Source organism: Rhinolophus sinicus, chromosome 3 (genome assembly GCF_057876585.1).
Source record: "Rhinolophus sinicus isolate RSI-liver-muscle chromosome 3, RSI-T2T, whole genome shotgun sequence".
NCBI lineage: Eukaryota > Metazoa > Chordata > Mammalia > Chiroptera > Rhinolophidae > Rhinolophus > Rhinolophus sinicus.
Genome location: NC_142503.1, coordinates 48,449,417 through 48,460,503, shown reverse-complemented (window position 1 = coordinate 48,460,503; position 11,087 = coordinate 48,449,417). Strand labels below are relative to the sequence as shown.

General features: G+C 35.9%; 1 long non-coding RNA gene across 1 annotated transcript in view; it reads right to left on the bottom strand.

Annotated features, from left to right (window-relative positions):
- Positions 1-340: 340 nt before the first annotated feature.
- The window catches only part of LOC141570422 (uncharacterized), a 41,254-nt gene continuing 30,507 nt past the window's right edge, over positions 341-11,087 (bottom strand). Inside the window, exons 4-5 of the long non-coding RNA XR_012494427.2 lie at positions 1,498-1,606; positions 341-375 (exon numbers count right to left, since the gene is read on the bottom strand). This is a non-coding gene — a long non-coding RNA (uncharacterized LOC141570422). The remainder of the gene's footprint in view (positions 376-1,497; positions 1,607-11,087) is intronic.

Genomic DNA, 11,087 nt, shown 5'->3' with positions numbered 1-11,087 from the left:
ATTGGGGTGTATCTTTCCAGAGTTTAATAGGGCCCAAATTCAGTTTTGTTGAGCCTCAGTCTCTATTAATTGCTTTATTAATCCGAATTTTCAATTTCTTGCATATTCTTCAATTATCAGGCTCACTGGAAAGTAATACCATTGTAAAATTTCAGCTGAGTAGAATGTTCAGACAATGGTTTGCTCTACATACTTCTATTTCCCAGTTAACAGGATAAACGAGAAACATGCCTGAAATAATTCAGTTTGTTGAAAAACATTCTAAAATACGTTATGTACTTCTAAGATTTAGTAAATATACTAATAAAATAATAGCAAACACTATTTAGTACTTACCATGGGCCAGTCACTGTGCTTTTATCAGGATCAGTTTTTCTAAAAGAAAAGAGACCTCATTTGCCCTTTATTTTCTCTCTTTATCTGATGTCATAACCACAAGTTACTAAACAGAATATTTCTTATATTGTTTCTCATATCTTCTATAAAATAAGAAACTATAAATAGGATATACAGAATATTACGTTAAAATTATTTTACATAAAATAATGGAGAAATTCAAAGTTACATTGTTTACTAAGGCTAATTATAAAGTGCTTTCTTTATACAATGAGCAGAAAGTTGAATATGCCCAAATTTATACTTGTCATTTATTGGAAATTGAAAGCTTAATATATTTCAAAGATACTTTAGTAAGCAAATTGAATCAGCAGAATAAATTGACAGGAAAACATAGTTTGGGTTATGGAAAACAATAAGAAGGAGTGACATTTAATCTGCTCAGATTAATATCTGAGCACAATATCTTGTTTGGTAAATGAGCTTTAATTTCAATATCAGAATGTTAGTCTTTAAAAAGATCTCAGGCATTAACGTCACAAAGTGAATCAGAACCAAATAGTTGAGAAAAATCTCAAAATCTGACACCAAGACACTGCATAAAAACCCTTCTGAACCACAGAAGCTGAAGATAAAATGACAAATGAGAAAGCCACAAGTGAGGAAAAATGGCCCCTCAAAAAACCTCTCAAATATTCTACGTAAATAATCAGATTATTTGCAAATAATAATATCTTTACCTTCCAATATTAAAAGCAAAGGTAATAAGTACTCAAAATTCATAACTTTCTAACTTTACTACACTGTCCTATTATCTATGACCTTGAGATTGTATCTGTTGTGTATCTATGATGGAAATGCTACATAATGTTTTGCTATTGTGCATTTGTATCCAAACTTGAATTTAGTAACATCACAGTGGTAGCCTGAAATCAGCCATGATGGGAGTATCTACACCATAGAAATTGGCAAACACTATAAATCAAAGTTTTAATTTTGTTCAGCGACCTGGTTATTAAGCATTTACCAGCACACTCTGGTAACACTCTTCCTGGCCCTAAAATTTTGAAAAAGGTCTCAGTCCTCCCTGGCCACAGACTGAAATACTAAGTTTTTTAGAATCCACATCAGCTGACAGATACTGCCAGAGTTCACACTCACAGTGATTGCCACGCCCCCTTCTTCCATGATTCCTGGAGACAAGCAGCGCTGAGGCATCAACGAAAATAGTAGAAATTTTGATCCAGCAATTCTACTTCTGGGTATTTATCTGAAGGAAACAAAATCACTACCTTGAAAAGATATCTGTACTCCCATGTTCACTGCAACATTGTTTACAATGGCCAAGATATGGAAATAACTGAAGTGTCCATAACAATGAAATATGATCCAGCCATAAAAAAGAAGAAACTCCTGCTGTTTGTGACAACATGGATGGACCTTGAGGGCATTACGCTAAGTGAAATTAGTCAGACAGAAAAAGACAAATGCTGTATGATCTTACTTATATGTGGAATCTTTAAAAAATAGTGAACTCATAAATACAGAGAACAGATTGGTGGTTGCCAGAGATGGGTGGTGGGGGGAACAAAATGGGGGAAGGTAATCAAAAGGTACAAATTTATAAAATAAGTAAGTCCAGGGGACGTAACGTACAGCATAGCCACTATAGTCAATAATACTGTATTGTGTATTTGAAATTTGCTAAGAGAAAAGATCTTAAAAGTTCTCGGTATAAGAAAAAATTTGCTACTATGTGTGGTGATGCATGTTAACTAAACTTATTGTGGTGATCATCTTACTATATACACATATATCAAAGCATTGTATTGAACACTTGTAACTAATACAATGTTATATGTCATTCATATCTCAATTTTTTAAAAAAGAGTGGAAGTTTTGTTCTGATCTCAAGAACCAGTTTTGCTTCCCCCCTCAACTCCGCTATCACTATGTCTTATCTTCCTGTATCTACTGAGAGACTGTGGTTATCATTGTGCAAAGCAACTAGAAGCAGGGCGTCAAGGTCTTTCCTCTTGGGATGGTTAGTCCTCTAAGAAAGAGCAGAGAAAGGAAGAGGACAGGATGCCTCAATAACAATTATATCTCCTGCAGCAGCAGTGGTTGGGGCCAAGTTTTTCCTGAAAATGTGTAAAGGCCACAACTTGTCACAGCAACACCTCTTTCCTCATGAAGCTCAGCCAGTTTAACCTGCATGAAAAATGCCCTGGCTTCCTTCTTTTTGCGGAATGCTTATTCTGCCTATTTATTTTACTACTTGCCAGGTAAGCACCCTGGCCTGATTAGACTAAAGGACATTCACCTCTGTCTTGATCTGTGTTTTATAGGTTTGTTTTGTCATCACAAAATTCCCCATGCTAAATAACTACCCTGTTTCCCCAAAAATAAGACCTAGCCAGACAATCAGCTCTAATGCGTCTTTTGGAGCAAAAGTTAATATAAGACCCAGTCTTATTTTACTATAAGACCAGGTCTTATAATATAATATAATATAATATAATATAATATAATATAATATAATATAATATAATATATAATATAATATAATGTAATATAATACAATACCGGGTCTTATATTAATTTTTGCTCCAAAAGATGCATTAGAGCTGATTGTCCAGCTAGGTCTTATTTTCAGGGAAATGGTATGTTTATCCCCCAAACTGTCTTGCCATCCATCTAGGGCCTAGGTAAATGCTAGGCTCTATCATACTCACATAGTCTCTCTCTAAACCCAAACTGCTTCCCCAATAAAAATGATATTTTATTTTATTAATATATTTCAGTTCTTCCCACCAGCAAGATAGGTCTGTAGACGAATGTTAAATTAACATTGGCTGTTAAGAGTAATGGGGGGGATGGCTGGGGCACCGTGGAAAGGGTAGAAAAATGTAAAGTGCACTAAATTCCTTGTCTAGCAGAGGAAGGGGTGTGAAATGAATCATTTATTCTTGACTCTAATTTTAGACGTGTTAGCTAGGTTCTTTCAGGAAGCGTGAACAGGGAAATGATCATGTTGCCTCAAGTAATGGGAACTTATTTACGATGCGGCAGAGCCAAAATATATACAAGTTCTGTGAGAGATGCAAGTAAATGAAGATGATTCAGACCCTGTCCTTAAGAGGATTTATGAACTTTGCCAGACGTATTTCAAAGAGTTGTTGGGTTTTCTCATGAAGACCTTAGATTAACTCCAAAAATGTAAGTGCCTTCGTATATAAAGAGACAAGAGACACAGACTGACATCTGTCAGGAATCTAATTCTTCCATCTGGGTATATCATTCAAGCGGTAGATAGGAACTTTAGTGATAGAACAAAAGTGAAGCTCACTCCTTAGGTATATGTATTCAGTCAAGAAATTGCTATTTCCCCTTGATCGCATATAGACAATTTCAGATTGATGACAACTCGTCCAATATAGACTTTTTAAAAAAAAAAAACAAGAAAGAAAAAAGAATCAATATTTTGGATGTTTGCACAAACATTCTTGACTACAGAACAGAATTGTATGCTAGATTAAAAGGATCTCAGAGCTTATACAATTTGCTATGTTATAGTTATTGAAAGCAAGATGACTTCATTACTAAAATATGTTGTCTATTTTCAAATTACTGTTAATACCATGATTCACCAAAAATAAGACCTAACCGGAAAATAAGCCCTAGCACAATTTTTAAGGATGCTCGTAAAATAAAATAAGCCCTACTGTGTTTCCCCGAAAATAAGACCAGATCTTATATTAATTTTTGCTTCAAAAGATGCATTAGGGCTTATTTTCTATTATCACAATATTTTATATCGTGAAAAATCATGCTACAGCTTATTTTTTGGTTAGGTCTTATTTTTGGAGAAACACAGTACCACATGTAATGGTGAAAGATTAAATACAACCCTCTTAAAATTGGAAGGAAGACAAACCTCCTTTACCACTCCTATTCGTCATTATTCACCGATGACATAATTGTGTACATATAAAACCCGTAGGAATCTACAACAACAGCTAGTAGAACTATTTGTTAATTTAGTAAGGTTGCAAAATACAAGGTCGATAATATAAAAGCAAATTATGTTTATTTCAGCCAGCAACTAAATTGGAAATTTAAATTTAAATATCTGGTATTGTTTACAATGGGGAAAAAAACATAAAGTACTTAGGAAAACTTTAACAAAATATCTGCAAGATCAATAAATGGAAAACTACAAAATACTGCTAAGAGGAATTAAAGAACTAAACAAATGAAGAGATATACTGTGTTCATGCTTTGGGAAATTCAATATTGTTATCAAATCTTCCCAAATTTTCCTATACATTCAATACAATTCCATTCAAAATTCCAGTGGAATTTTTTATAAAAGTTGACAAGCTGACTTCAAAGTTACATGAAAATGCAAAAGATATAGAACAGCCAAAATAATTTTGAAAAAAGCAAAGTTAAAATACTTAGAGCACTGGTAATCAGTTTTTCCATAAATCCAACATTCTTCAAAAATCCTATAAATAAGTAGGAATTTTTTGTTGTCCAGATGTTTTGTAGTATTACAAAAAAAAAAAAATGCTACAAAAAAAAGTAATGCAAGAAAAAGTCTTCCACACCCATTCTAAAGGTTCTGAGCTCCCAATTCCAGTGTGCGAGGGGGGTTTTGTCCACACATCTAAGGAGTTCTCTGATACCAGCTGTGTGTCCTATAATTCACCTCAATTCTGACACTACCCGGAGAGAGCATCAGATTCCTCCGTTTAAGGGCTCAGTCCCACAAGACTGCCCTCCACGTCAGATGCCAATTCCAAGTACAGGTTGTCACTTGTGGTTGTGGCTGACCAGCTATTGATTGAAGGTTCCAATGACCCCCTCCTTGGGTTCAATTAATTTTCTGGAGCAGCTCAGTGAACTCGGAGAAACATTTTACTTACTATGTTACTGGTTTATTATAAAAGGATATAACTTAGGCACAGCCAGATGGAAGAGATACACAGAGCAAGGTATGGGAAAAGGGCAGAGAGCTTCTAAGCCCTTTCCGACCACAACACTCTCCTCAAATCTCCCTATGTTCATCGACCTGGAAGCACTCTGAACCCCAATTTTGGGGGATTTTATGGAGGCTTCATTACATATGCAGATTGATTAAGTCCTTGGCCGTTGCTGATTGAACTCAGTCTCCAGCCCTCCCCCTCCCAAGAGGTGGAGACCCGGATTGGGGAGGGAGGGTGAGGAGGATTGGGAGGGAATGAAACTTCCAACCCTCGAATCACATGTTTGACTCCCCTGGCAACTAGTCCACATCCTTAGATGTGGTCCAAAGTCACCTCATTAACATAAACCCAGTTGTGGTGCAAAGGGGCTTGTTATGAATGACAAGACTTATTTCACCTTTATGGCTCTGACGGATTTCAGAAATCGAGGACGAGAGACAAAAGATGTTCGTCCCATTGCTTTTAACTCTCAGAAAATTCCAAAGGTTTGGGGAGCTGTGAATTAGAAATTGTGGGTGAAGACCAAATATAGAGGAGAAATATATTTTGGTCATCTGAATGAACAAAGATATATTTCTTATAAGTCACAATGGCAAACTTTCACATCCTACCTTGAAGTAGAACTGCCCACGCCAGTTATTTTCTTTTTTAATGTGATCTTATGAGAAGAATATGGTCTTTTGCATTCAAATAGACAAGAATTCAAAATTTGGACTCAGTTTTTAATTCAAAACGGCACTTACTTACAAAATATAGTTTAGCTGGTAGTTAATATATAAAGTATGATCTAGTTCATAAAAACCCTTTAAGATATCCCACTGAAGAATCCTTTCATAATGTGCACGTCAAAGCATCACATTGTGCACTTTAAATATATTACAATTTTATTTGTTGACAAAATTGTAAACAAAGTATAAATATATATATATACACATATATATTTATACTATACATATATACATATCATATATATATGATAGCATCATATATATACATATATACATATATAATATATGATATACGATATCCTAGATATCATATATCTGGGATATTAGATAATAATTTCTTCTGAAATTTCCTGGGCAACCTTAAATAGCTAGAGCTAGTGCCCCATCCAAATTGAATACCAGCATGTGTGCTAGCCTGGAATTTATCAATTAAATCCTGACCAGCTTTAGGTAGTCATATAATAGTACTAAATTGGTCATTTTGTTCTCAGAAATGAAAAATGAGGGTACACTCAAAAAGTTAATTTAATATCATTACTTAGAGGAAAATAAGAGGCTGCCATTTCAAATCTTGTCTTTTTTTTTTTTTCTTTTTATTAAATTTATTGGGGTGACATTACTTAGGAAAATTATATAGGTTTCAAGTGTACAATTCTACAATACATCATCTATATATTGCATTGTGTGTTCAAACCTTGTCTTTAAACGCCTATTAAAGACATAAGTATTTTGTCGTTATTAAAATGAGTACTTTCCAGAAAGTGTCATCTTTCTTTGCATGTGTAACGCAAATTCACAGAAAATCAACTTGACTTAGAGGTGAAAAGCATGCTCACACCAAAATTATTGGAGTTAACAGTGCCTGAATATATTTATTAGATATATTTTTTTATTCAGAGCCCCTAATTCAGTAACTCATTCTGCACAGATATAAGTACTTAATCATTTGTTGGCTTACTTCTAACATCTGATTTTTATCTACTAAATCTGCTTCATAAAAATCTGCAGTCAATAAAGAAATAGCAAATATTTTACTAAGAGTAGTAATCTTTGAGCCTCTAATTCTACTTTAGTTAGGGCAAGGCTCAGCGTCCAGTCACTGATATGTTTATTGAGTATCTACTGTGTGTCAGGCTCTGTGTTAGGAACTGGGGAAACAGGTATGAATAAGACTTTTACGGCCTCTCTCTTAATAAATTTACAATGTTTCAGAAATACAGACACCCGAAACCATCATTACAATGGTGATGAGTGCTACTAAAAGTGCTATTGTAGGGTCAGAGTAAGGCTTCCACTAATCTGGAAGCTCCCATTCTGGAAATGAAGTTGAAACTGAGGCCTGAGGATAAGCAGGATATAACAGGCCCTGTGAGCATGGAACACCCATGAGGCAGAAAGTATCAAAACAATCCAAGCTAACTTCTCAGTTTCATTCTTCCTCATCTTCAGGTATCCTAGACACTTTGATGACTTAAACTAAAAAGTTTTCGATAACTAAACTAATAAGCATTGAACTGTTTTATGGAACATCCCTGGACTTGATTTTTCATCTAAAGTTCTAGCATCTACAAAATCAAAACTATTCAAATTGAAGTCCACTTATCAGTAGCATTAGTTTGCAGGAAATTTAAGTTCTTGGTCTGTAGCTGTATTCGTTTCCTAGGGTTGCTGTTACAATTTACCATAAACCGGGTGGTTCAAAACAGCAAAAATGTATTCTGTCACAGTTCTGGGGGACGGATATTGAAAATCAAGGTGACAGAGATTTCCAGTCAAGATGGCGAAGTAGGAAAATGCTGTGCTTGCATCCTATCATGATCATATCAAAATTACAACTAAACTATAGAACAACCATCATTGAGAATCACCTGAAGTCTAACTGAACAGAAGTGGCACAACCAAGAACATACAGAAAAAGCCACATTGAGACTGATAGGAGGGGCGGAGAATGGGCTGGTCCCACACCTGCGTGTTGCAGTTATAAACCAGGCGGGATATCTTGGCTGTGGAGTTCCCCCTGAGGAGCAAGGGGTCCCAGGCCAGCACCAGGTTCCCCAGCTCAGTGTTCCAGTGCCAGGTACAGAATTCCCCAAAAAACAAACTCAAAGGGCAGACTAGGCAGGCACCAGAGCCCTGTGAAAGCAAATAGTGCTCCATAAGGTCAGCCCCTGTAAAACAGCTCTGTAGTCACAGCCAGTCCTCACAACCAATCAGCCTGATGGTCAATCCTTGCTATTGACACACAAACAGCAACCAAGGCTCAACTACAACAGGAGGGCACACACAACCCACACAAGGGACACACCTGGAACACCTGGCTCAGGTGACCAGGGAGACTGTGCCACTGGGCGCCACAGGACATCTACTACATAAGGTCACTCTACTAAGATGGGGAGACATAGCAGCTCTACCTAGTACATAGAAACAAACACAGGGAGGCAGCCAAAATGAGAGACAAAGAAACATGCTCCAAATGAAAGAAAAGAACAAAGCTCCAGAAAAAAGAACTAAACAAATTGGAGGCAAGCAAACTACCAGAGTACAAAACACTGGTTATAAGGATGTGCAATGACCTCAACAAAAAGATAGGAAACATAAAAATGAAGATAGAAAACATAACAAAGAATCAGTCATAAATAAAGAATACAATAACTGAAATGCACAGTGCATTAGAGGGAATCAGCACAGATTTCATGAAGCAGAGGGTTGAATCAGAGATTTAGAAGGTAGCAGAAAACACTCAATTAGAACAGCAAAAAGAAAAAGAATTTTTTAAAATGAGGATAGTTTAAGGGCCTTGTGGGACAACATAAAGTGTACCAATGTTTGCATCATAGGGGTACCAGAAAAAGAAGAGAGAGGACAAGGAATTTAAAACCTATTTGAAGAAATAATGATGGAAAACTCTAACCTGGAGAAGAAAATAGACATACAAGCCCAAGAAGCCAGAGAGTGCCAACAAGATGAACCCAAAGAGGCCCAGACCAGGACACATTATACTTAAAATACCAAAGGTTAAAGACAGAGAATCTTAAAAGCAGCAATAGAAAAGCATTTAGTTGCTTACAAGGGACCTTCCATAAGATTGTCAGCTGATTTCTCAACAGAAGCTTTGCAGGCCAGAAGGGATTGACATGAAGTATTCAAAGGAAAGAAAAGTAAGGACCTACAACCAAGATTACTCTACCCAGCAAAGCTATTATTTAGAATTGAAGGACAGATAAAGAGCTTCCCAGACAAGAAAAAGCTAGAGTTCATCATCACCAAAACAGTATTACAAGAAATATTAAAGGACTTCTTTAAGAAGAAGGAGGAAAAAAACAAATTAAAACCATGAATAATAAAATGGCAATAACTACATATCTATCAATAATTACTTTAAATATAAATGGATTAAATGCTCCAATCAAAAGGCATAAGGTGGTTGAATAGATAAGAAAACAAGACCCTTACACATGCTGCCTACAAGAGACTCACTTCAGATCAAGTCACACAGACTGAAAAAAAAAGGGATAGAAAAAGTTATTTCATGAAAATGGAAACCGAAAGGAAAAAAACCTGGAGTGGCAATATTTATGCCAGACAAAATAGACTTTAAAACAAAGGTTATAGCAAGAGATTAAGAAAGACCCAGTAATCCTACTTCTGGCTATTTATCCAAAGAAATCCAAAACACTACTTTGAAGGGACATGTGCATCCAGATGTTCATTGTAGTATTATTTACAGTAGCCAAGATATGACATCAATGTGGGTGTCCATCAATGGATAAATGGATAAAGGGAATGTGGTACATATATACAATGGAATATCACTCAGCCATTATAAAGAATGAAATCTTGCCATCTGCAACAACACGGATGCACCTAGAAGATGTTGTGCTGAGTGGAGTAAGTCAGACAAATGCCATATGATTTCACTTATATGTGGAATCTAAGAACAAAATAAATGAACAAACAAAACAGAAACAAACTCATAGCTACAGAGAACATTTTGATGGTTGCCAGATGAAAGGAGGGCTGGGAGGATGGGTGAAAAATGTGAAGAGATTAAGAAGTACAAATTGGTAGTTACAAAAGAGTCATGGGGATGTAAAGTACAGCACAGGGAATACAGTTAATAATATTGTAATAATTACGTATGGTGTCAGATGGGTACTAGATTTATCAGGGTGATCACTTCATAAGTTATAGAAATGTCTAATCTATGTTGTACACCTGAAACCAAGATAATATAGTATATCAACTGTAATTTAAAAACATTTAATTTTTAAAATTTTGTTTTTTTAAAAAGAAAGAAAATCAAGATGTTAGCAGGATTGTGCTTCCTTCAAAGTCTCTAGAGGAGAATCATTCCTTGCCTCCTCCACCTGCTAGTGGCTCCAGGTGTTCCTTGGCTTGTGTTTGCAAAACTCCAATCTCTACCTTCACACAGCTGTCTTCCCTGTGTGTCTGTCCTCTACTGTGTGTCTCTTATAAGGACACTTAACACTCAATTTATGGCCCACACAGGTAAACCAGGACGATCTCATCTGGAGATCCCTAATTATATCGACAAGACCCTTTTTCCAAATAAGGTCACCTTCACAGATGTGCGAATTTATCTTTTTGGAGGACAGCATTCAATCTACTACACCACTCACTAACTCAAAATCTCTGGGCACAGGGCACAGAGATCTGTGGTTTGACAAATTATTCAGGTGATCTTATGATGCTAAAGTTTGAGACTCACTGGACCAACTCCTTCCTGCTCAGCTGGATTCTGTTATTAGCTTCTCCTACTTTCTCCTGCTGCTGGTCTCAGAGAAAGATTTTTATGAGAAGCATGAAACATTCATTCTACATTAATGTCACCATTATTGAATGATGGCATACTCAAACACTTATTTTCAAAAGAATAGTTTTCTTTCCCCATAAGCAAAAGAACATTTACTCATGGCTTAATGAGAATATCATAATACTAAGGCAGACCACTTTGTGCATGGGCATTCCTTATGCACTAGCAGATATCAAAATCAAATGATGAAGATTTTCA